The sequence below is a fragment of the Pongo abelii genome, chromosome 13 (assembly GCF_028885655.2).
Source record: "Pongo abelii isolate AG06213 chromosome 13, NHGRI_mPonAbe1-v2.0_pri, whole genome shotgun sequence".
Lineage (NCBI taxonomy): Eukaryota > Metazoa > Chordata > Mammalia > Primates > Hominidae > Pongo > Pongo abelii.
The window spans coordinates 65,842,822-65,866,773 of NC_071998.2; the positions used below are offsets into that span (position 1 = coordinate 65,842,822).

Sequence of the window (23,952 nt, forward strand, 5' to 3'; positions counted from 1 at the left end):
GGGCGTAGCAACACGGGAAATCTGCCCAGAAACTAATTTGGCAGAGATGTCAAGTTAAACTGTTGAAAGTTATGAATCTCCAAAAAGGCAGTTCTTTCTCATGATAAAAGTGCTTAAAACCTAAACATGAACCCTGTGCCTAGCTTATTTCTTTAACAAATGCAAAGAACTATAGACTATTAATATCAAGTTTCCACACAAAATGGCCCAATAATTTATTTGAAATACCTTACTTATGAACTGAAATAAACTTAGCAAACTACAATTATGTTAAAGTATTATACCAAAAATTCAAATCGGCCTACTCCTGAAGTTTCACCATTGCAATTTCCAGAGATGTCTTTTCTATCATAATGTTACATATAACATTGCCCGTAAACCTTTGGATCATGATTGTGTAAGCTGGATGCACCATTTAACCTTAGGGCAGAAGAAATTAGCAGCAACTAAATCTCAACTGTGACAACTTGTATAACAAGCACAATACCTGGAATATTCTCATGAGAGGCATCTTAAGTAATATACTACACTCTGCGGCAATTACCTAATTTTTACACATGATCTTAAGACTTTTGTGCCATGATTCTGTTAAAAATGTCAGCTAGTATGAACACTAAATCATACCCATTGTTTTTGAGTAAACAAGTTCTCTGAAATTTAATAGATCTAGTTAATATTGCTACAGTATTTCTAAAAGCTTGGGTTTTATGAGTAGATTCCAGGGCTATTTCAACACCAATAGAATCAAATATGCTTTCATAAAATTGTCATTTAAAAATAATTCAGAAACTAAGCAGTGGGAGAGCACCACTAGGGGCGTGGTATGATGTGGTGGTTGGTGGGAAACAGAGAAGAAATTGCAGAGAGCAAAGTATAACTAGCAATATACTTTCTATGATATTCCAGAAACACGTGTGTCTAGTGAGATTAACTTGATTGGAGTTTCTTATACAATAGATTGATCACTGAGATTCTTAACTCAGGTTTCAATCAATGACAAAATCGAAAATGTTAATAAGAGAGATTTTAGAAATGGATGGCAGGCTGTGAATTTTGCAGACATTATGCTTGCATTTCAAATTCCTCCCTCAAGTAAGCGTGCACATTCCCAGGGCCAGGATATTTGGCGAAATACACTAGGATATCAGTTGCATACCGTCGATCTTGCTGCCGGCAGAAACTGCAGTTGTAGATTTCTCAACAAGGTGGGCAATGCCACTAGAGCATCCCTGACCTCTTCAGCATAAGGGTTTGGAAGGCAGGAGCCGCAGACTTGGCCTTGAATGCCCTAGCAGTCTGGGTTTCTGCAGTTTATTTTGGTAGCAATAGTTTTTCTGACACCACTGATAACAAGTAGAGCCCAGGGAATCGTTATATGTCTTCCTTGGAGAGTTGCTGCAGTTGGCCTCCAACCCTTCCTCTGTGATTTCTTTCCCTGGGTGAATTATATGCAGAAGGGTCATGGATGAGCCGGAGTGATGAATTCTGGGCATGTCATCTTCCTTTATGCAGCCATCCACTGTCTTGCTCTTTCTCACCAACGTGTCCTTATCCTCTTCCTCTTCCTCTTCTTCCTCCTCCTCCATGAGTAGAGCGCCAAGGGACTAGGGGACTTGGTGAGAAGAGGAGCTCTCTGTTCAGGGTTTCTCCTGGAAGCAACACCTGGGAATGTACGCTTTGGGGATGTCCTTGATTGTGAGTTGGAGCCTGGGAGGGAACGTCTTCTAAGGAACAAGCCAGGGAAGCTTTCTCACTCTGATATGCGTTTTCCAGGCATTGCTTTGTTTTGCTTTATACTGAAAACCTTTTTCTCCAAAAAAATTCATGCCACCTTTATCTTCCGAATCGGAACTGGAATTGGTCCCAGAATTCTCTAAGGGTTCGGGGAGGGGGCTCTGCTTTTTTGTTGGCTGCTCCCCTGGTATTTCGCACTGGAAGCTTCATCACCACCCTGAGAGGTTGAGTGTCTGCACTGGGTGCGGGTCCTACAGCCTTCCCAGACTCACTGGGAAGCCTCATGTTTGCAAAATTATCGGCAGCAACACCATCACAACTGTCATCAGAGCGTGATTAGGTTTCCATGGAAATCAATTTCACATATATGAATTTCTCTAAGTTCTTTAATCAGATCCTTTTGCAGCACGCTGCGGCGGACGCCTAGGCCAGCTTGGAGCAGGGAGCCATTTTCTTTTTTTTGGGAGGGGGAGGGACGGAGTCTCGCTCTGTCGCCCAGGCTGGAGTGCAGTGGCCGATCTCGGCTCACTGCAAGCTCCACCTCCCAGGTTCACGCCATTCTCCTGCCTCAGCCTCCCTAGTAGCTGGGACTACAGGCGCCCGCCACCACGCCTGGCTAATTTTTGTATTTTTTAGTAGAGACGAGGTTTCACCATGTTAGCCAGGATGGTCTCGATCTCCTGACCTCGTGATCCACCCGCCTCAGCCTCCCAAAGTGCTGGGATTACAGGCATGAGCCACCGCACCCAGCCCAGGGAGCCATTTTCTTATGCTTGACATTTATTTCTCCAAAATAACTGATGAACCCAGTTATCTCCTCAGCATTGTGGGTTCACCTTTAACTCTTTATTCTACTTCAGCCCCAGACTTGCTCAGTTACCAAGTCCACACCCCTCTTTGGGTGCACTGGCTGGAATTCCTTACCTAGATTCAACCACCACCCTCTGCCCTCTGATTTATGCCAGAAGTCATCGAACTAATCTCCGTGAGCCAGATCCCCACACCCTTAATATCTGGTTTCATAAGAATGTTAATAAGTGCAAGTGTTGCTCTGAATATACCACAAATATTAATTTACTTAATCTCCAAATATTTAATAGCTTGGTGAGGTGAGAACTATTATTATTCCCGTTTTGAAGGTTAAGCGACTCACCCAGGGTCACGGACCGAGAAAATGGTGGAGCCAGGATTCAGAGAGAGCCTACTTGGCTCCAAAGCTCGTACCCTTAACCACCATGCTATGGTGGAACTCCTTTTCTGAAATACTGTTTTCATGATGTTTCTTTCCTGCTTCAAAACCTATAATGGCTTGTTTACTTTTAGGAGGAATTGCAGGCTCTGGGGTCTGATAGAAAGCTGTCCATTAAGTGATCCCACTTATCCAGCTTTGCCTTTCATGCTCCTCACCGGGGCCCCTCTGCTATCACCCAACTTGCCTCCTCCCAGAGATCTTCCTCAATGCTGGAAGCTGTGCCGTCATCACCATTCCCTATTTCTCTTTGCCGGACTCAGCTGGGGCCACCTTAAGGTATTTTTTTTTTCTCTGAATTCCTGTAAAATTTGAAGTCTGTGTTTGCTAATGTCATAATGGATTAAAATGTGCTTTGGGTTTTTTTTTTTTTAAAGCTGTTTCAAAGACTATGTCTTATATCGTTAACTGGCTCTAAAAGTTCTTTAAGGCAAGAGCCAGATATTCTAAATAAATCTAAATTTTTCTTATCTCTAACATGACAAAGAATTCCTAAACTCTTGTCTCGTTCTGTAGTTTTGTCATGTTTCTGGCTGTGTTAGAACATGCAGCAAAGTTCTGGGAAGAAATAGGTGCTTAATAAATATCAGTAGGTTTGACTCGTCCTGAAATCCTGCTGAAATAAACCAAAGATGAGAATTTCTGCCATTTGATTAGGGATTTTGGAAGCGTAGAGTCATTGAAGGTTTTCAGCTCCTATTTCCCGTCATGGAGAAATGAAAGATGAAAATGACTGTGTTGAATGAACTTATCAGTCACGCAGCATCCCTTTGCAGCTTCAACAGCTTTGTCAACAGCTCAGGGGAGCAGGACTGCTTATTTTTTGAGCAGGGAAGTCCTTTATTACATCAGGAAGGTGCATCAGACTTAAGGCAGCCCAATCTCAGGAGGTGAACTGGAAAAATGGATAGGATTCAGTAGGCAGGCTGGCCATGAGGTGAGCCTATTTGATTGGCTGCCTCCAGAATTAGACTATAGGGTAAGTAGGAGAGTGGCCAATGGGAAACAAATAAGGAATGCAAGAGAGATGCCATTTTGAGGTAGACCGAGAGGTAGAGGTAAAGAGAGAGAGAAAGAAGGATTGAGAATAGTGAGGATAGCCATGCTGAGAGCTACATTCACTGTAGCTTTTTATTCCAGTTCTATTCCTTGTATTTTCTTTGGATATACATCCTTCTTATCATTAAATTCATGTAATTAGCCATATAATATTTAGATTACACAAATCTGCCAGCACAAATAGCACTTTGCCTTAAAAACAAAATAAAATCATCTTTTCCTTAGAGATATCTGTTCAGCATCTTGTATCTTCAATTAATTGTAGTTCAAGAGAAAAAATTTTATTAGATGTTTTCTTTTTCTTTTAAACTCAAGTGTTTTAGGATAAGACTTCAAAGAATCTTACAGTGGGAAAAGTACCACAACTCATGCATTATAAAGAAAAAAGGATTTTGTTTTTAAAACAATATCTTATGTAATTGGGAGCCAAGTGAACTTAGTTACCATGTGAATAATTCAGAGAGGCAAATTAACTGCAATAAAAATAATTTCAGTCCATGGTGGACCTTTATACTCATGCAACTCAAATGACGTGACCCTGGAAGAGTGAATTTAAGGTTCTGAAATCTGGTTGTTGCATCAGCAAATATTTGTTGACCACCTTCTATGTGTCCCTACCCTAAATTACCCTAAAGTATTTTGGAAATGTAGTGTTCTTATTGCCTTGCTTCTGTTCACTCATTTCCACTGGGGCAAGCCTACAAGCCTTCCTTTCAACCTGTGCTTTTCCTCCATCCCACTCGTCTTCCCTGCAACCCTTCTAGTCTCCACACCAGAGGACAGAAGAAAGAAGCATCAAGATGGCAGGAATGTGACTTGTCACTTTCAGGCAGGGTTGAAGCTGCATGGCAGCGCTCCAATGAATTGAAATCAGTAGTATCTGTGGTGGGGCTGTCCTTGTAATAGGCCTTATGCCAGACTCTTCAAGGAATTCAAAGAAACTAGAACACTACAATGTTTTCAAATAATACTATCTTATCAAATGGTCTTCCCTTCATTGGACAACAGGTCTGCTTACAAATCATTGGAATTCAAAACACAGGACATGTGCTTTATTAATGGCCCAAAGATCAGCAAGAGGAAGATGAGGGGCAGACATGGAAAAGGATCCCTGAAGGTAAAGAATTTCAGGTTGATCTCTGAATCAAAAGGATAGATTCTTCATAGTTCAGGGTGAAGTCAGGTAGGAGGATGTACACAAAGCAAAACAGGGAAAGTATCTGGAGATAGAGAAGTACAGGCACAAATAAGCAAGTGTGTGTTTTGTAAAATTTGAAGATCTTTGGATGAGCAGACGCAGCACACTGACACGTGATGAGAGGCAGAATTCTTTGTTACTTACAGCTCCAAATTAGAGGAGGCTGCCGCACAGGCCCACGCACAGGATTGTACTAGGGGACAGGCTAACAGCAAGTAGGAGCTACAAAAGGCAGCTTATGTACAGCAAACAGGGTAGGGTAGTTAGGTTTTTGGGACTTTCTAGGGATTGGCTAATTTGAATAATTAATTACACAGCTCTAGAGCATAGAGGCTGTTCCTAGTTGTTTAGTATCTGGTACAGGAGTGTGAAAGCTCCCTAAACAGGGGCCTCTGTGAGATTATTCTTGATGGCACCAGAGAGTAGGAACCTGATAAGGGAAGTGTTTTTTTTTTTGTCCTCAAAGGGGAATTGAGAGTTTTTAGCCATGACTTCAAAACTGGGTCAAGACAGCCCTTGTGAAAGATTACATTTTGGAGAATGTAAGTGCACTGTACTTAGCTTGGGGGTGGATATGTGGGAAGACATGAGTTAGGGCATTAGTTTATAAAATTAGATTGAGACCAGATCTTGGGGAGCCCTGGATCTCCTGTTAATAAATGCTGCACCCACAGTGGTAGAGAAATGCGATCTTTTGAGGAAATAAAGATATCATGGGAGAATATAAATAAGGAGATGTGCTATATTTACCAATATTTTCTCATGACATTTACCTTAATAATGGGTATATTAGGGATACAAATATTATGTGGGATTCTCTAACCCCAGAGGATATTATTTGATCAATGAAGACAGAAAATGTTAAAGCAAAAGTGTAACAAATTGAAGATTTTATGACTACTATATACTTGTGCTGAGATATAGTTATAAGGAGAGAAATTCTCATCTGAGAGTCTCACAACTTATTTCTGAATATGAAAATCATATATACCAAATGGAAAAACTGTTCACTTAATTTTGGTGGTCCTATTTGAAAATTAGCATGTTAAAGTCCATTGAGCATCCACATTTCTAGATAAAGTTGTGAAATAATAATTCTCACAAAGGCAAAAGGAAGTTCTGGAAAATATGGAAGGTATTGATTAATGCTAATATTTATTCTAAGGAGATGAAATGCAAATTTTAGTGCAACTAAAGCATATGTCATAGGTATAATGATGTACCATCAAATATCTCCATTCTGGACCAACATATGTTCATTCCCTCAACTGCTGCAGATGACTCATAAGTGAGTCTCTCTCAAGGACTTGTCCTTGGCCTAAGGGAGCTGCCTCAACCAATGTTAGATCCCTGTCCAGAAGCAACTTCTATCCAATGACTGGTTGATGTAGGACTACAAAGTCCTGTCCCCTCTGCCTCATTTGGGGGAATAATGGCCAATATTATGGATCAAGTTGACTGGGCCACAGGGTGATGAGATATTGGATTAGGCATTTTTTTCTGGGTGTGTCAGGGAGGGTGTTTCAGGGTGAGATTAGCATTTAAATGTGTGGACCCAGTCTTCTGCCCTCAGATGAGAACTTACACCATCGGCTCTCCAGGTTTTCAAGCCTTCAGACTAGGACTGTGAAACTGCCTTTGAAAAATTACAACAGTGAGAAAATTGCAAAAGAGATCTGATCTAACCAACCCCAATCTTGCTTTTTACCTCCAAACTGCCCTTAATCATTCTTGGGCTTAGGCCAAGCTAACTTTGGGAGACATTTAGTTTATAGTTTAAATGGTAATAGCCCTTCCCTAAAATTAAACTGCCTTTGTAAAGCTAATGAAAGACCACCAAGTTAGGAGATTGTGAGAAGCCTGAATTCTGCTAAGGTGTAGACATAAATAAACGATGATTAACCATTATTCCAGAAGTTGCATGATACACAATTTCCCCAAGTACTCCTGCAGATAACATCACTATTGTAGAATCTAAAATTGGCCTTTTGAGATGTCTCTTCCGGTTTTTGCATTTTTGACAATGATGGCTCCACTCAGACCAGCCAACAAGTCTTGTGGCCCCATCTAGAAGAGGACCAATTTCCACTCCCTCATTCCCGTGCCCACCAAACTATGCTTGAAAAACCCTAGACTCTGAATTTTGGGGAAGATTGGTTTGAGTAATAACTCAATGTCTACCACGTGGCAAGGCTGGCCCCATGTCAATTAAGCTCTTTCTTTATTGTAGTCCTATGATCTCAGTGAATTGGTTTCCTCTGTGCAGTGGGCAGGAAGAACCTATCAGCAATTACAACTGGATATTATAGCATTGGCTCTTTTGAATTTTCAGCTTGCAGGTGGTAGATTGCAGGACTTCTCAGCCTCCACAGTCACATGAGACAATTCCTATAATAAAACACACACGTGCACGCACACTCTCTGTGTGCGTGCATGTGTGTGTGTGTGTGTGTGTATTTTTTTCCTAGTTCTAGTGCTCCTGGAGAAATGGGCTAACACCTCTGTTGATTTCATTCTACCCACTGCCTCTTTCTGCTTTTTTTCCTGTGCTCAATCCTGCCTCCTTCATTCTTCTTGGGTCAAAAGTCCTTAAAGCACTCCCCAGTAAACTCTGCATTCTAATCTCTATATTACAGTCTATTTCACAAGGAATTCAACCTGTAACACTATGTATCAATAGAATGATTAAATAATTTCAGAAAGAATGAATGCCTTCTACAGGACTAAATCTCCTTTTATTCCAAATTGAAAGACGAGTCATGAAAAAAAGAACATGTATAAGTTTTTCAAAATTTTATCTATCCTTTAAAATAAAAAAGTTCCAATGATATTTGAATTACTGCAGACCATAGAAAAGGAACAAAATCTTCCTGACTCTATAATGTTAGCATAGCTTTAATACAAAGAAAAGACAAAAATAGTTTTCTATATAAATATAGTTACAGAAATTCTGTATAGTATATAGCTACCAATTCCATCTGCATAGTAAAAGAACAGTGTAGCACGACCTAGTAGAGTTTATTCTAAGACCATAAGGATGGATCAGTATTAGGAATCTATCAATGTAATATATTACATCAACACATTAAATTTAAAAAGCTGATGATTATATCAATAGATGAATAAATGGTATCATAAAATTCAAAAGTTATTTCTAATAAAAATTCCAGGTAATTCAGAAATAAACTATTTAGAAATGATAGATTTTTTTTTTTTTGGCCAAAATTCAACAGTAAACATGATTAAAAAAAAAAAAACTATGAAATGCAGGAGCTATTTCCATTAAAATGAGAGCTGATTTCTCATTAAACATAATGTGTAGTGAAGTTGATCACACCTTTCAACCCCCACTGGTCTAGGACATTCCCCCGGTGTGGCAATTGCAAGAATGTATTTAAACATCATTGTCTCATTTGATTGTGACTTCCTAGAGGCAGGTATATGCCTTACAAATTTTTATATCCTTAGTTTCTGACACAATTTCTGGCACAAAAATTCCTTAAAGACATGAACAATTTAATATATAGAGAGTACAAAAGAAAATACAGTAGAATTTTGTACTTTATAAGAGGCCATTTTTCCTTTCTTACAAGAAGATTGTGTCACTTTGATTTACATATGAAATGCTGAGCATAATTTGCAAAAACTGTTTCCAAAAAGTGCAACAAAGAATTATATCTGAATTGAGGTTCAAAGACTGATGAGCCCAAATATTTTCATTTTTTAAATTATGTTGTGTCTTCTTCAGATTTTAAAATCTCAGTTTCATCATGATCATTTTTAAACTCTTTTTATGATTTTTCTAGGTTTATAAATTATATTTAGACATTGAGCTGTGAACTGCTTAGAAATAAAGTAGTGTAAGCTTATAAAGTAGCTTAAGATTATATACCTTAGAAACCACAAGATTAAAAACCAACAAACAGGCTGGGCATGGTGGCTCATGCCTGTAATCCCAGCATTTTGGGAGGCCGAGGTGGGTGGATCACAGGAGGCCAGGAGTTTGAGACCAGACTGGCCAACATGGTGAAACCCCATCTATACTAAAAATACAAAAATTAGCTGGGCATGGTGTCACACACCTGTAATCCCAGCTACTCAGGAGGCTGAGGTAGGAGAATCACTTGAATTCAGGAGGTGGAGGTTGCAGTGAGCTGAGATCGTGCCACTGCACTCCAGCCTGGGTGACAGAGAGAGACTCTGTCTTACAAAACAAAACAAAACAAAAACCAACAAACAAATGGCAACTCAAAAATGACTTGAGAAATACTTCTCTAAAAGAAATTTTAGTTTCATGTCCTTCCTACCTTCTAAAACTAAAATATCTTCAAATATGTTTTTCTTTCACAATTGCTGTATGAATCTGAGGATATCCATACATTTAACTTCTCCGGAACCCTGAGTTATTTCACTTGGTACTCATAGGTCCAGTCTCTGCCTGCACCTGGATGCTGCATCATCAGAAGCATTGTCCTGCTGCTTTGCCTTTCTCTCAAGAGACAATAGATTTACTACCCTGAGATGGAACACAGAGGTTGGATATTCTGGTTTCTCCCCAGGAAGGGTTGCCCACCCCTGAGGAAACCCACTCACTTATGTAACAGGTGCTTCTGAAGCTCATAGCTGGGGTGAATACAAAGTGAAAGGGCATAGATCCCACTTGGGAATGTGTAGTCTGGCACTGTTCTTCCTGTTCCCTCTCTCTATTCTTTTTCTGCTGATGCTGTGTGTTTCTCAAGGATGTCCTTTGGAGGCAACAAGGAAACAAAAAGCCATGTTCTTATATACAACAAATCTAATTAAGGGGTGACTTAAAGAAGTAAACATTTTCTTTCATTTCTCCCTCTCTTATCTACTTACCTACCTACCTATGTATCACATCTATTATCACATCTATTGTATGTGTGTATGTATGTATCTATTATCATTTATCTATCTACCTACCTGCCTACCTACTTACCTATCATATCTATTGCATCTATCTATCTATCTATCTATCCATCTATCTATCTATCTATCTATCTATCTATCTATCTATCTATCATCTACCTACCTACTTACTACCTATTACATCTTTTGCCTATCTATCTATTTTTGATCTGGCTAACCTTTAACCTCACCCTATTGTTTTTGAATAACAGCACCCTGTTTTTCCTTGAGGAATCCACCTTCTTCCCCTGCCAGCCCATGTGGTTGAGTGAGGCTGAATGTCCACTTCAACTTCAGGAGAGGGCATGAGATCTAGGTCTGGTCAGTGAGAGGAATTCCTAGAATTCCGACTGGAGTGACTGGGAAGAGGCACTCTCATCTAGGCTTGCTAAATTGGAAGAGTTTAATCTTGGGGCTGCTAGTGGCCATCTTGTCATCACAAATGGAGAAATTATGTGAACATGAACCTAAACATAGAGGAAAAGGAATTGAGTGATAAAAGGAGATTTTTGACGAGACCACCTGAGGACTTAAATTCAACTGGGCTCAAAACTAGGCCGACAGGCATGAACCAATAAATTCTCTTTAAATAAAAATCAGTTTGAGAGGGAGCTTCTTTCACCTGCAACTAACACCATCTAACAGGGACACCTAATGCAGTCCAGGTGAGTGAGAGAAGGCTCCTGAGAAAGTGACATCTAAATTATCTCCCAAAGGAAGTGAGGCAAAGGAGTTGGAGAGCGCTTCTGGTGGAGAAAATAGTGTGTTGGAAAACTGCAGGTTTAAAGAGAGCACAACTTGAAGAACTGAAAGCTGTTCTGTCTGGTTGGTACACATAGTGCAAGAAGAAAAGGAGGAAAAAGCATGCCAAAGGGGCAGGAGAGAGACCTGCAGGAGTTAGAATCTAGAGGCTTTTGAAATTGACCGAGTGGTGGAAAGGAAGGAGTAGTCAAGGAAGACACTGAGATTTCTGGCTTGGGCACCTTTGGGCAAGGGCCAAAGGTGGTGCTGAGCAGAAATCACAAGAGGAGGAATTTTTCAAAAGAAGGTGAATTCAGCATTGGAGAATTTGTGTTTGAGACATTTGGCATATTTGAGGGAAAATATGGAATAGGCTGTAGATATTCTGGTCTTAAGTCAGGAAAATGAGAGTTGTGCTAGAGATATAAATTTGAAAGATGTGGTATAAATAAAGCTATGATTGTAGATAAGATATTTTGGAGTCAATGTGCTAGGTAAGAAAAAAAGGCTTGATTATAACCCTGAAAAACACTGATAATTAAGAAATGGATGGAGGAGAAATATTTATGAAGGGAATGAGGAGAAGAGAAATCACCTTAAAAGGACCCTAAAAAGAATTAACCAGAAGGACAGAAGAGGCCAGGCATAGTGGCTTATGTTTGTAATCCCAGCACTTTGGGAGTCTGAGGTAGGAGGATTGATTGAGGCCAGGAGCTTGAGGCTGTAGCGAGCCATGATCATGCCACTGCACTCTAGCCTGAGGGACAGAGGGAGACCCTATCTCTAAAAAAAAAAAAAAAGAAAGAAAGAAAGAAAAAGAACGGCAGAAGAAAAACTGGGGGAGTATGATATCTCAGACACCAAAACTAAGTGTGTGAAGAAGGGGGTGTCGGAGAGGGTGTCGGAGAGTCCGAATTACTACTTAGGGTCCAAGAACTGTTGATAGTTACGGTTGCTGCTTGTCTTCAACAGGTAATACCAGCAACCAGCACACTTATTATGAAGAGATATGAGCTTGTTGAAAAAAATCTTGATAAACACTTGATAATAAAACTATCCATGTCAGGGTTTCAAAGGAAGAAAAAGTTGATCTTCAAGGCAGGAGAATTTGGAGGCCTTGGGGGTAATTCTGGAAGGGAAGGGTAAGGAAGGGAGATGGAAGGAAATGAAAACCAGGGAGAGAGCAGAGACCCCCAGATCTCTGTGAGGCGTGCCACTTTTATGGAACCTCACAAAGTAACACTGGAAAACATAATGTGTGCTTGATTCAAGTGGTGGTCATTATTTTTTCATTATGAGTGAGGGTCTGACTTGCATGCTGGAGAAGGTGTGGTGAGGGACAGAGAGCAGGTGAGAAAACGAAACTGGGGCTACAGAGGAGCCCTGGAGATCAGGGTGGGCAGAGTCAGGCAGGGGTGGCGCTGGGCTGTTTAGGTTTAAGTCTGGATCCCCCACCCATCAGCCATGAAGCCACCCCAAGCCACAGTCACTTTATCTGCAAAAATAAGGACAGTAAGGTTTCTACTTCATAGGACTGTTGTCTGTATGTTCCCAGCATGCAGTAGCTCTTAACAGATATTTCACCAACTTTTACAAAGCCATTTGGAAGGGCTTTGGGCTTTTACAGGCCATTGAATTGGGGGAGGGGGTGTGTGGACTGTGACAATTTCCCTTATGGTTTGAGGGCAGGGGAGGTTCCTAAATGATGCGTGCATTATAGAAAAGAAGGATTGATGAAACAAGTGTCTGACGATTATCACTGGGCTTCCTATCCCAGACCATTTGGACTGTACAGAGCAGCTGCCATGAGCGTCTGGCCACATGGAGCTGCTTTCTGGGGAACAACAAGGTTCAGACCACTATTTAGGGGACTGAGAAAGCACAGGCTTCATGAGTGTGATGAAATCTCACCAAAAGTGTCCAGAAATCGGCTAAGATAGGGCTCAAAACAGGAGATTCCTCTCCTTTTACTGTGTCTTGTATTAAGTACAGGCTTTAATAATTTTTTTAATCTTTTTGTAGAGGAAAATCTATAGATTATTTATAAGAGAAACATAATCGGGATTACAACCTTTAGTATTTATTTGGTTTTGCACATTAAGAGGCCATAAGTTTACCAGCTATTTACAACCTTTATTTCATCACAATCTATTGCTTGCAAAAAAACAAAAAAAAAAAAAAGAAAAGAAAAAAAACTTTTGTAATTTTGGGTGTTTGTTCACCTTCTCGCCTAATATCTCATAATGATTCCATGGTAGGTCTTGTCACCTCGGCGGTGCATAACAGGTTGTGTTTGAACCTAGTAGGGGAGTAAACAGGCTTTATTACTCTGGTTTAATTTGAAGTGTTTTAATTGTGAAGTCAAAAACTTGGATCAACTAAAATGGAGAGCAAAAGAGAGAATGAAAAGAATTGATTTTGGACCTCAGAACGTGCTGTGGCTAAATCTTTACCCTCTAATGGCTGATGGGATAATGTTGGAAAGAAAGGTCCTGAATCCTTTGGCCACATTTAGCCCTGCTTCTCTCAGGGTTGAGAGTTCTGGAAGAACATTAAGAATGAGATTGCAATTGAAAATTGTCATTTTGAATCCTATTGATTTTTCAAAAATTCAGGCTGATTTGTCTTTTATCAGAGGTAGGATTCTGTTTTATGGTATAAAATCTACTTTATCCTTCCTTTTAATAGTTCCTTTTGACCTGTGAAATTTCTTCACTACATTTAATAGTTGTCCTATTTCCCCATCCCCCATATCAATTTTCCTTTTGTCTCTGGGGCCGAGTAAATAAACATGTTCTGTCACACACACACAAACACACAAAAACAAAAACCAGAAAAGAAGGATTGAGAATTGAGAATTGTCTGTGAGATTTAGCCACAGGGATGGTGCTACTAATTCTGCAGAGAGCAGTCTAAGAAAGTGATATGGGCAGAGAAAAAAGGCAGTATGTCCATTCAGAAGTGAGTGGATGGGTTTAATGACAGTTTTTAAGGACGTTTGGCTGGGAAAGGCAGGAGAGATAGGAAAAGAGAGACAGAGAACAGCTGAGGCAGGGAGGCAGGAATGGGGAGGGAGGATTGTTTTATGACGAGAGAAATTTGAGCAAGTTTCAATGTTGGTGAGATAGAACCTTATCTCAGAGGCTGCCCATTCATCCAGGGTAGTGTAATTATTGTCTCTTTAAATAAAGGCAATACCTTCTTATCACCAAATTTGCCTTCCCGGTTCTTTACTCTATGTTCCTGTTGTCACTTAGATTTAAAGAATATAGTCAAGACATAAAAAGTGTAGCCTGTTGAGAAGTTTAAATTTGAATCTGTGCTTTAAAGAGGCATATTAAATTGCTGTGTTTATGAACTGAAGCCTAATCTGTGCTATATAGTCCCTCATATTTTCTTCTTGAATGGAGAGAAACATCTCACTGGCATATCATCACTCTTCGATAGCTAGAGGTGTCATCAAAAATGGAGATAATTACCCTTAACAGGAATAAATGAATTTTGAGTGCATAGGCTCCCACCCCTTAAGCAGAGCAAAAGAGGTTAACAAGGCAGGGTGACTCCTGGCTGGAGGAGCACACATAAGTAATTCTTAATTGGAGTTTTCACCTTTGTTCCCCTTAGTAGCTGCCAAAGAACTTTCAACATGTGACTTGAGATAAATTAGCAAGTCAGGGAAATGTTTGCATCTCTAAGATGAACTGCTGGGCTATTCCTTTGAAATCCTAAAAGGGATGGTGGTGATTAAAGATACATTTTTTACAACCTAGTGAAAAAGAGTTAAGACATCCTGAAGGAAGAGGCAAGACTCAAGGAAGCTGACACCTGTGGTTCTGGGAAGCTGTCTTTGCTTTGCTTTTCTTATTAATGCTGGAGGGAGGCTGATTTGGAAGACACACCATAAGGAGAAGTGTAGAGTATGAATCAGAGCATCAGTTCTGTTCTGGAAAGAACAAAGAAAGGGAAGTCTGGAAAGTCATGTGAATACACTCACTCTCTTCCAGAACAATCTCTTCCTCTACTCGATGGAAAAGACCAAAGTCCATCCTTTTTTTGAGACTCTGGTCTCAGTAGCTGTATGTTGAGTGTGACCCTATGACACCATAGAAACAGCTCTCGGTGGACAGTCCGGGTCTGAAGTTATAGGTCTAGCCTATTCACATTTCTGTCACTCATTTGTTGACTCTGGGCAAGCCTTGACTGCTCAGAACCTCCTTTTCCTCTGTGTCTAAAATGGTAAAAATCACATGACCACTGGGATTTTTGTACATTCTAGGGTTCTGAGCATCTAGAAGGAGGAACAAAGGAATGTATGTTTATACATACAAAAGAAGACAGCTTCTTGTGTATTTTGCTTTGGGAATTATATGTGCCATTTGATTATATAAGAAAAGGAAGAATGGGTGTGAAACCCAGACATCATGGGTTGGCATATTTGGGTAATAATATTCTGATATAAAAATTTGGATAAACACTTATTATACACTTGTTTTCACCTCAAATATTTGGTTTTCAATTTCTTAATCTTCTGGAACGCTAGAAATTACTTTTGTCATTTTCATCATTCCTGGGATACAACTTCATGCTATTTGAAACGAAAATGGTTTCAGCCTCAAAATAACACAGTTCCTGCTAATCAACTCAAAATCTTCCAAGTCACACAGACTATCAGAAGCCAGAACCCATTTTTCTGGACAGGGATTGTATTTGCTCAGTCCGTGAGATTGAGATCAAACTTGGATATTACTATACAGGTCCCAGTCCTTGGAAAACACACAAAGAATGCCCTGATGGCATGAGATGTTTTCTGAATAGCAAACTCTATCAACATTTTCTTAGGAAGCACATTTTGTTCTGTGAATAAATTAGGTAGGTCATAGGTATATTTCCATAAACTTATTTTTATCTTTGAATTCTCATGCTTAGCGTGGAGCAAGGTACATATTTAGCATTTAAAAATGTTTGTTGAATACATGAATGAATGCATACATAGACAGCATTTAAAAGAGACAGTGAGATCTTTCATTAGAAATTTTCCTAATTAAAATTTAATTATTGCTATCAATTTTGATCTATTATGTACATAAAAGGATTGACAGTTAATGAATTTCTGAGTAGATTCTCCTGAATTCGTCTTGAGATACAGCCTTATTAACTTTGAAAGGCTTTTAATGGCATCTGGCTTGCTTAAAAAAATGGAGAAGTAAGAGAAACAGCCTGGCTGGTTATCCAGACTTCTATGGTTCCGTCGGGGAATAGCTTCTCAAGTGAGGTAGAATGTATCTGAGGGGCATCTCTCCATCAAAACCTTCTTGAGTCCATGATGATTCTATTTGAGTTGTGGGCAAACTTAGATTTGAAGAGAGATCTGGAATAGAAAAGGGTTAATTAAAGAAAGGGGTGATCGCTTTTGACACTAAAATAGGACCCTCACTGAGATGAGTAGGAATGTGCTAACTATTCATTTATTATTCTGGCCCAGGATTAAAACTGTGAGTGGAAACATTCCTATCTCTCTCCTGTGGGCTGCAACTTGACAATATCTAATTTTGATCAACTATTTTCCTTTTTGGTTAAGATGATTTTTCCTTGAGGTGTTGCTTAGGGGAAGCAAGATCCACCATTCAGGGCTAATGTCAAGGCTTCCTCTTATCATTATGTCTGCTCATGAATCTACTAATGTGTATACTACAAAAGACTACCAAGCTGGACCAAATGCCCAAAAGAACTCTTTACATCTTGCCAGTTGACATTTGTAGGCTGAAATATCATTCCATGTCTGTTTGATCCACATATTTATTAGAGGAGCAAGGTGCTATTTTTTTTTTCAAGCAAATAATTGCAGAACACCAGGGCTGATCAACCAATCCGACATCTTTATTTTATGATGAGAAACTGAGGCCTGGAGAGGTGATGTTACTTGGCCAAAGACACTATGAGCGTAGAACTAGAATTCAGGTCTCTTTGATGCTTTTGAACTTGGAAAAGTTCTATACATTTATTGAGGCTTCACTTGAGGTAGAAAATGGTATTTTGAAGAGCTCCCAGTGTATGACTATTCCTACTCTAAGATGTTTTTCCTAATCAGTCATAAGCTCATAGAGCTCAGGGCACCCTCTTTCTTAGAATCTGACCCTAGGTCTTAAATGCAACAACTAATCTGTATATCACTAAAAGGACAGAAGATAATCTCCCCGTCCCCATCAGATTCTGAAGCATATAGATTTACACGTCTGCAAATAAACTTCAGGGCTTCAAACTGGTTTGCATAGTATTTAATTCTCAACCAGATGATCATCATCTTGGAGAGAGGTGACAAGCGTTGACTGCAGAGTGGGCCCTCACATGCTGGGTCTCAAACTCTAGGACTGCAGGACTGTGGGCTATTAGCGTGAACACTGGTACTAAGACTGGACCCTGTGGGCTGTTAGCATGATCACCAGCACTAGGACTGGATGACTGTGGGCTGTTAGCATGAATATCAGCACTAAGACTGGATGGCTGTGGCTATTAGCATGGTCACTGGTACTAGGACTGGATGACTGTGGGCTGTTAACGTGATCACCTGCACTAGGACTGGACGACTGTGGGCTTTTAATATGAACACCCACACTAGGACTGGACGACTGTGGGCTTTTAGTGTGAACACCCACACTAGGACTGGACGACTGTGGGCTTTTAGTGTGAATACACACACTAGGACTGGACGACTGTGGGCTGTTAGTGTGAATGCCCACACTAGGACTGGCCGACTATGGGCTGTTAGCGTGAACATCAACACTAGGTCTGGATGACTGTGGGCTGTTAGTGTGAACACCAGCACTAGGACTGGATGATTGTGGGCTGTTAGCGTGATCACCAACACTAGGATTGGAAGACTGTGGGCTGCTAGTGTGAACACCAGCACTAAGACTGGACAACTGTGGGCTGTTAGTGTGAATACCAGTACTAGGACTGGATGACCGTGGGCTGTTAGTGTGATCACCAGCACTAGGACTGGAGGACTATGGGCTGTTAGCATGATCACCAGCACTAGGACTAGATGACTGTGGGCTGTTAGCGTGATCACCAGCACTAGAACTGGATAACTGTGGGCTGTTAGCGTGATCACCAGCACTACAACTGGATGACTATGGGCTGTTAGCATGATCACCAGCACTAGGACTGGATGACTGTGGGCTGTTAGCATGATCACCAGCACTAGGACTGGATGACTGTGGGCTGTTAGCGTGATCACCAGCACTAGGACTGGAGGACTGTGGGCTGTTAGCATGATCACCAGCACTAGCCATGCCCAGTCTCAGCATTTCCTGTGGGGGCTGGCTTTTGCTTTCCAGCCATACTCTCCCAGCATGGTAGGGAGGCACATATTAAAGTGGTGAAGCTACCCAGAGCCTTTGAAGCCATCTTGGGCCCCTTGTCAATTATTTCATCTTTTTATAGTTCAGTTTCTTCATCTGTATATAGGGATAATGTTTGTGTCTTAAGAGTAAGGATATGTGGAATGAGAAACAGGATTGTCAAAAATAGCCTTGAGTGATGATCTGAGATAGACTGGTGGAAGCTAGCTGAAACTGAGAGCCATTGCCTTCATCTCAGCTGGATAAGGTAGCATCTCCAACCCCCAAGTCTCATGAGATTGGTGACTTCCTCCCAGCAGTTGGGACTACAGCATCTTACAGGCCGCTGAAGTCTTTAGGCACTGAGTAGCTGCCTTTTCCAGCAGTTGATGTCAATGTTCAGCCTTAGCAAGCAATGCTTCTGGTGTTTACTCATACCCTTAGATTATTAGGTTGTTGTGAAGACTAAATGCACTGATACATAAAAACAATTAAGGATAGTGCTTGACGTTCTTAGCTCTCAAATGAGCATAATCACCCAATTTAAAGGACCCTAATGAGACAACAGACATAAAAGCCTTGTGTCAACATAAAAGCTATATATATGTCAATTATAAAGCATGTACATATATTAGCTATGAGGATTATTAGCTATATTTACCTTTTGTTCCATAACGTCATCTTCATCCAACCTGAGGTATAAAAAGAAATAGGGGTCGTGTCAGTATTTATGGAAGAATGAAAAGAAATGAGGTGTATATAACAGTGACCAGTGAGGCAGAAAAATTTTCATTTTAACTGTTTTTTCCTCCAAGTATTAACATCTTTATTTATTTTTGATAGGATCTACAAGGATGGGAAGAAACTTGTGTGAAAGGCACTTGTCTTCCATGTCTTAAGGATGAGGGATGCCTTTTTATTCCCATGCAGTCACTACCAAAAATGACATCTGGGCCGGGCACAGTGGCTCACGCCTGTAATCCCAGCACTTTGGGAGGCCGAGATGGGCAGATCACGAGGTCAGGAGATGGAGACCATCCTGGCTAATACGGTGAAACCCCATCTCTACTAAAAGTACAAAAAATTAGCCGGGCGTGTTAGCGGGCGCCTGTAGTCCCAGCTGCTCGGCAGGCTGAGGCAGGAGAATGGCGTGAACCCGGGAGGTGGAGCTTGCAGTGAGCCAAGATGGCGCCACTGCACTCCAGCCTGGGAGACAGAGCGAGACTCCATCTCAAAAAAAAAAAAAAAAAAAAAAGAAAATCACATCTGTGCCTTTCCACAGAAAGTTGCTAAAACTCCAGTTCTTTTTTCCTCACATTTTCAGATGCATAAGTACATCTTTATGTGCTCCAACACAATCATCTCAATATGATACGAGAAGGATAAATTTCTGTTAAAAATGCCACCAGATTCCTACTCCTTAGAATAAGAAATCATATGTCAATAAGTCTAGAACACGAATCTGATTAGCAACTTACGTGTACAGGAGGGCTTTACCATGAATGTGACAGCAAGGAAAATATTCAACTGGCTGTAACTACTCCATAAATGACACCTCCAGAAACCTGAGAGGCAGCCTCCGTTCCCAATCACTCTCCCCCTTCACATAAAGGCTTTTCATTTCCACTTTCAATATATCTTAAAGACATTCACTTCTATTACCTTCACTGCTGTCTTAGCCTAAGTGCCATCATCTCTCACATGAACTACTACAAGAGCCTTCTTTTGTCTTTCTACTTTTGCCCCACTCCAATCAATTCTCTACAAAGAAGTTAGAGCGATCTTTTAAAATATAAATTGAATCATGTCTCTTCCCAGCTTCAGTAGCCTTTCATTCTACTTGGAGTAAAACCCAAACTTATCAACATGGCTATAACAGCCAGGATGAATTCACAGAATTCTCCCCCTTTGTGTGGGAAGATGCAGCTACACTGGATTTCTAGTTCTTTCTTTAGTCCCTGAGAAGTGTCAGCTGTTCCAGAGCGTTTGCACATGCTGATGTTTTTTCACAGTACTGCTTCCCCCAACCCCTTTCACCCTCACTCCCTTTCACTCCCCACTCCTCTCACTCCAGTGCTTTTTCTGACATGTGCACACACACATACCTCCATCTAAATAGACACACACTTCCATCTGAATACACACCTGCATTTCCATCTAAATACTCACACACACCCCTTTGTCTAAATACACATACTTCCATCTTAATATATACACACTTCTACCTAAACATACATATACACACATACTCTCATCGAAATACACACATACCACTCCTATCTAAACACACACACACACACCAGTCTAAATACACACTTCCATCTAAATACATGCACACACAAACACACCCCTATCTAAATATACATAGACACACATACATACTCCCATCTAAATACACACACACATGCACACTTGCATCTAAATATACATACACACATACACACATATTCCCATCTAATGAGGTCCCTTCCTTTATTCTCGCTTAGAGCACTCATTTGACTTATATCAGAATATATTAATACATCCATATTTGTTAGTATATATCTTAGTCTGTTTGGCTGCTATAACAAAACACCATAAAATGGGTGGCTTATAAACAACAAAGGTTGTTTGTTTATTGATTTTGGGAATCTGGGAATCCCAAGATCAAGGCCCTGGCAAATTCTGTGTCTGGTGGGGGCCCATTTCCTGGTTCATAAATAGTGTTTTCATGCTGTGTCCTCACATGTTAGAAGGAACAAAGCTGCTCTCTGGGATCTCTTTTACAGCTCTTTTATGGCTCAAATCTCATTCATGAGATCTCCACCCCCATGACCTAATCAATTCCCGAAGACCTCACCTCCTAATACTATCACCTTGGGGTTGAGGATTTTAACATGAATTTTGGGAGGAAGTAAACCCTCATAATATAGCATTGTATTTATTTAATAGTTTTCTTCTTAGTGGATGGTAAGTCCCAGGAGGACAGGGACCATGTCTCTTTTGCTCGCTAATGATCACTTAGTATCTAGCACAGTACCTAGCACATAGTGGGCACTCAAGAAATTTTGCATTGCTACAAGTCATAGTAGTATGCTCTAAAAGCTAAGAAAACTCAGGCATTTTTCATTGAGCTGACAGCATACTATGTACAGAGGGAATCATATGGAACCCATGGGAAACCTTAGATGTGAGATCTGTCAGACCTTAAGCAAGTTGCTAAACTTCTCTGAACACATTTTTATCTTTGAGGAAAATAAAGAATCATAATACGTGTTCCTTTTGCCCACAGAAAGATTTTGAGGATCAAATGAGAGAATCATTATACTAGTGCTTTGGGAGCTTAAAATACTTATACAAATGTACATTGTTGTTGTTATTAAATAAAAAAATCATGTCCAAAAGCAGAGTGGGAAAAGAAGAGAAGGCAGTCAGAATAAGAAGGGACAAATGGCTGGTAGCCAAGAGGTCATTAGTAAGTGAACACAGTGTCCTGAAGTTTGTTTTCTATCCTTTTAAACTCTAGTATTTGAGAAAAAAAAAAACAATCAAAACAATCATAAAACATTGATAATACATATATTTTTAGGCTGCTTACATCTTTGGGAAATTTCCTAGCAAATGAATCTCACTTGAGTGAGAGCAGATGTTATCTATATTTTAAAATTTCTTAGATCTTCATGATTTTGAATATTGCTTCAATGTTCAGTACTTACTTTTGTCATATGTCATTTTCTATCTTCTCCAATTTCTCTTTCCTTTTGTAAATTGTATGCTAATTTCCAAACCTGTATAAATTCCTTTCTGATGTTAATGATTCCTTTTCTTAGGCCCATTTAATGCTGAAATTCTCAATTCATCAGGCAATTTAAGCAAAACTTATAAAACAACCATCATAATCTGTCTCATTGCACTTATGAAGAATGACTGTAGCTCAGAGGGTATTAATTAAGCCTTAGCCTCAAGGTTTATTAGTGACATCATTTGACTCCTGATTTCACAGTGGATTTTATGTAATGACCACCGTTCTTATTTCTGATCAAGCATGATGAAGAAACCTCATCTCTGGTTTCCAAGTGAAAAAGAAATCACAGTGAATATAACACTCTAATTAGCTGTCATTTTCATAATGGATCAAGGAAGTGTCTTCTTTCATTCAATCTGAATTTAAACTCTTTAAAGAAATTGTGTATTTGGTACATAGAGGTGCTCTGGTGTGCTTACAAATTCACCCATCCATTTATTCAATAAACTACTATTTTAGGTGCTAGGCATTTTAGAAAAGACTCTGTGTTTTTACTTTCCAATGTGTTTCCTTCTTGACTTCGATTTTAGTTATATAAAACTCAGGCTTGGTATGAAGATTTTTGATAATTTAGAGGCTTACTAGGCCATTAAAAATGCTTGACGGCTGATATCCAAGGCTAGTTTTGCAAAACCTGGGTTGTCACTAGTCACACAGACACACACATGCACATACCTCTTAATCACTCATTTAAATTCATTTTTATTTTCTAAAAATAAGGATGCCACAAAGCACCTTGCTGATAAGCTGTGTCAGTCAGGATACTGGTTTGACTGCTTTGATAGAAAGCATAATAACAGTGGCTTAAACCAGATAGGAGTTTATTTCTTTCAGATGTAAAAGTCCAGGTTGGCAGGGAGTTCAGAGGAAGGTAGCTTTGGTTGACAAGGTTATGCAGGCACCCAGGGTTCTTTCTGTTTTGTGACTCTGGCATCTCCTAGAGTGTTGCCTTTATCAGTGTGGGCAGTGCTGTCTCACTACCACCTACCTGTGGCCCAGCCAGGAGGAAGGGGAAAGAGAAAGTGGAGGACACAACTTCCTTTCAAGAACGTAACCTAGAAGATGCACAGGTTACCTCTTCGCACAGCCCACGGTATAGAACTATGTGATTTGACTACACCAAGCCACATGAGGGGCTGGGAAAGTTAGTCTTTAGCTGAGTAGCACATGTCCAAAAAAACTCAGGAAAAAGAGTAGAACGGATACTGGGGGCAAACTCCTGACCCTTAGGAGATATCCTGACACCCTCCCCTGCCCCGCATATACTCTGAATTTTCTAAGGTTTTGATTTTGTTCTGTAAAAAATAAACATATATGAAAAGAGACATAGAGTTTTAGAATGCCCATGGATCCAACATCCAGAATCTAAGATTTTATTCTACTTCTTGACAGAGTCCCAAGGGATGACAATTCAAACTATCCAACTCTTCGTTTTAGTCTTAAAAACTAGTAGTGTAAATTTTTTTTTCCCTCATTAGACAGAGAGATGCCTATTGGGAGTGAATGGGCTAAGCAGAAGCAGTCTATTAGTGACAAAATTATACAATTTTACTCGTTGTAAGGTAACCTCCCAATCGTAGCATATCTGGAGTTGGGGCTGAATTTAACCATCTCACTACCTTAACTATCCTTGCAGTCATTCATTATTTCTCTCTGAAATCAACCCTGTCTTCTGGGGACTCTTTAAAGTATTCATTTATTCATTCACTCAGTCAATATTTATCGAATAGCTGCTATGAGCAAGGCACTGTGCTGGTTGCTAGAGGCATGGGGTTAAAAGAGTGGAAAAGTATACAATCCTTGCCCTTAAGGTATTTATGACCAAGGAGAAGAAGAGGTGAGGGATTTACACATGTAATTAATTGTGTAGTGTGTTGATGGATGTTGAAGCTATGGGGTGGGTGGCAATTCAGAAGCA

At 40.1% G+C, this 23,952-nt stretch overlaps 1 pseudogene; it reads right to left on the bottom strand.

The window, feature by feature from the left end:
* Positions 1-1,062: 1,062 nt before the first annotated feature.
* LOC100451486 (cell division cycle-associated protein 7-like) lies at positions 1,063-2,112 on the bottom strand (annotated as a pseudogene).
* Between the last annotated feature and the right edge of the window lie 21,840 nt (positions 2,113-23,952).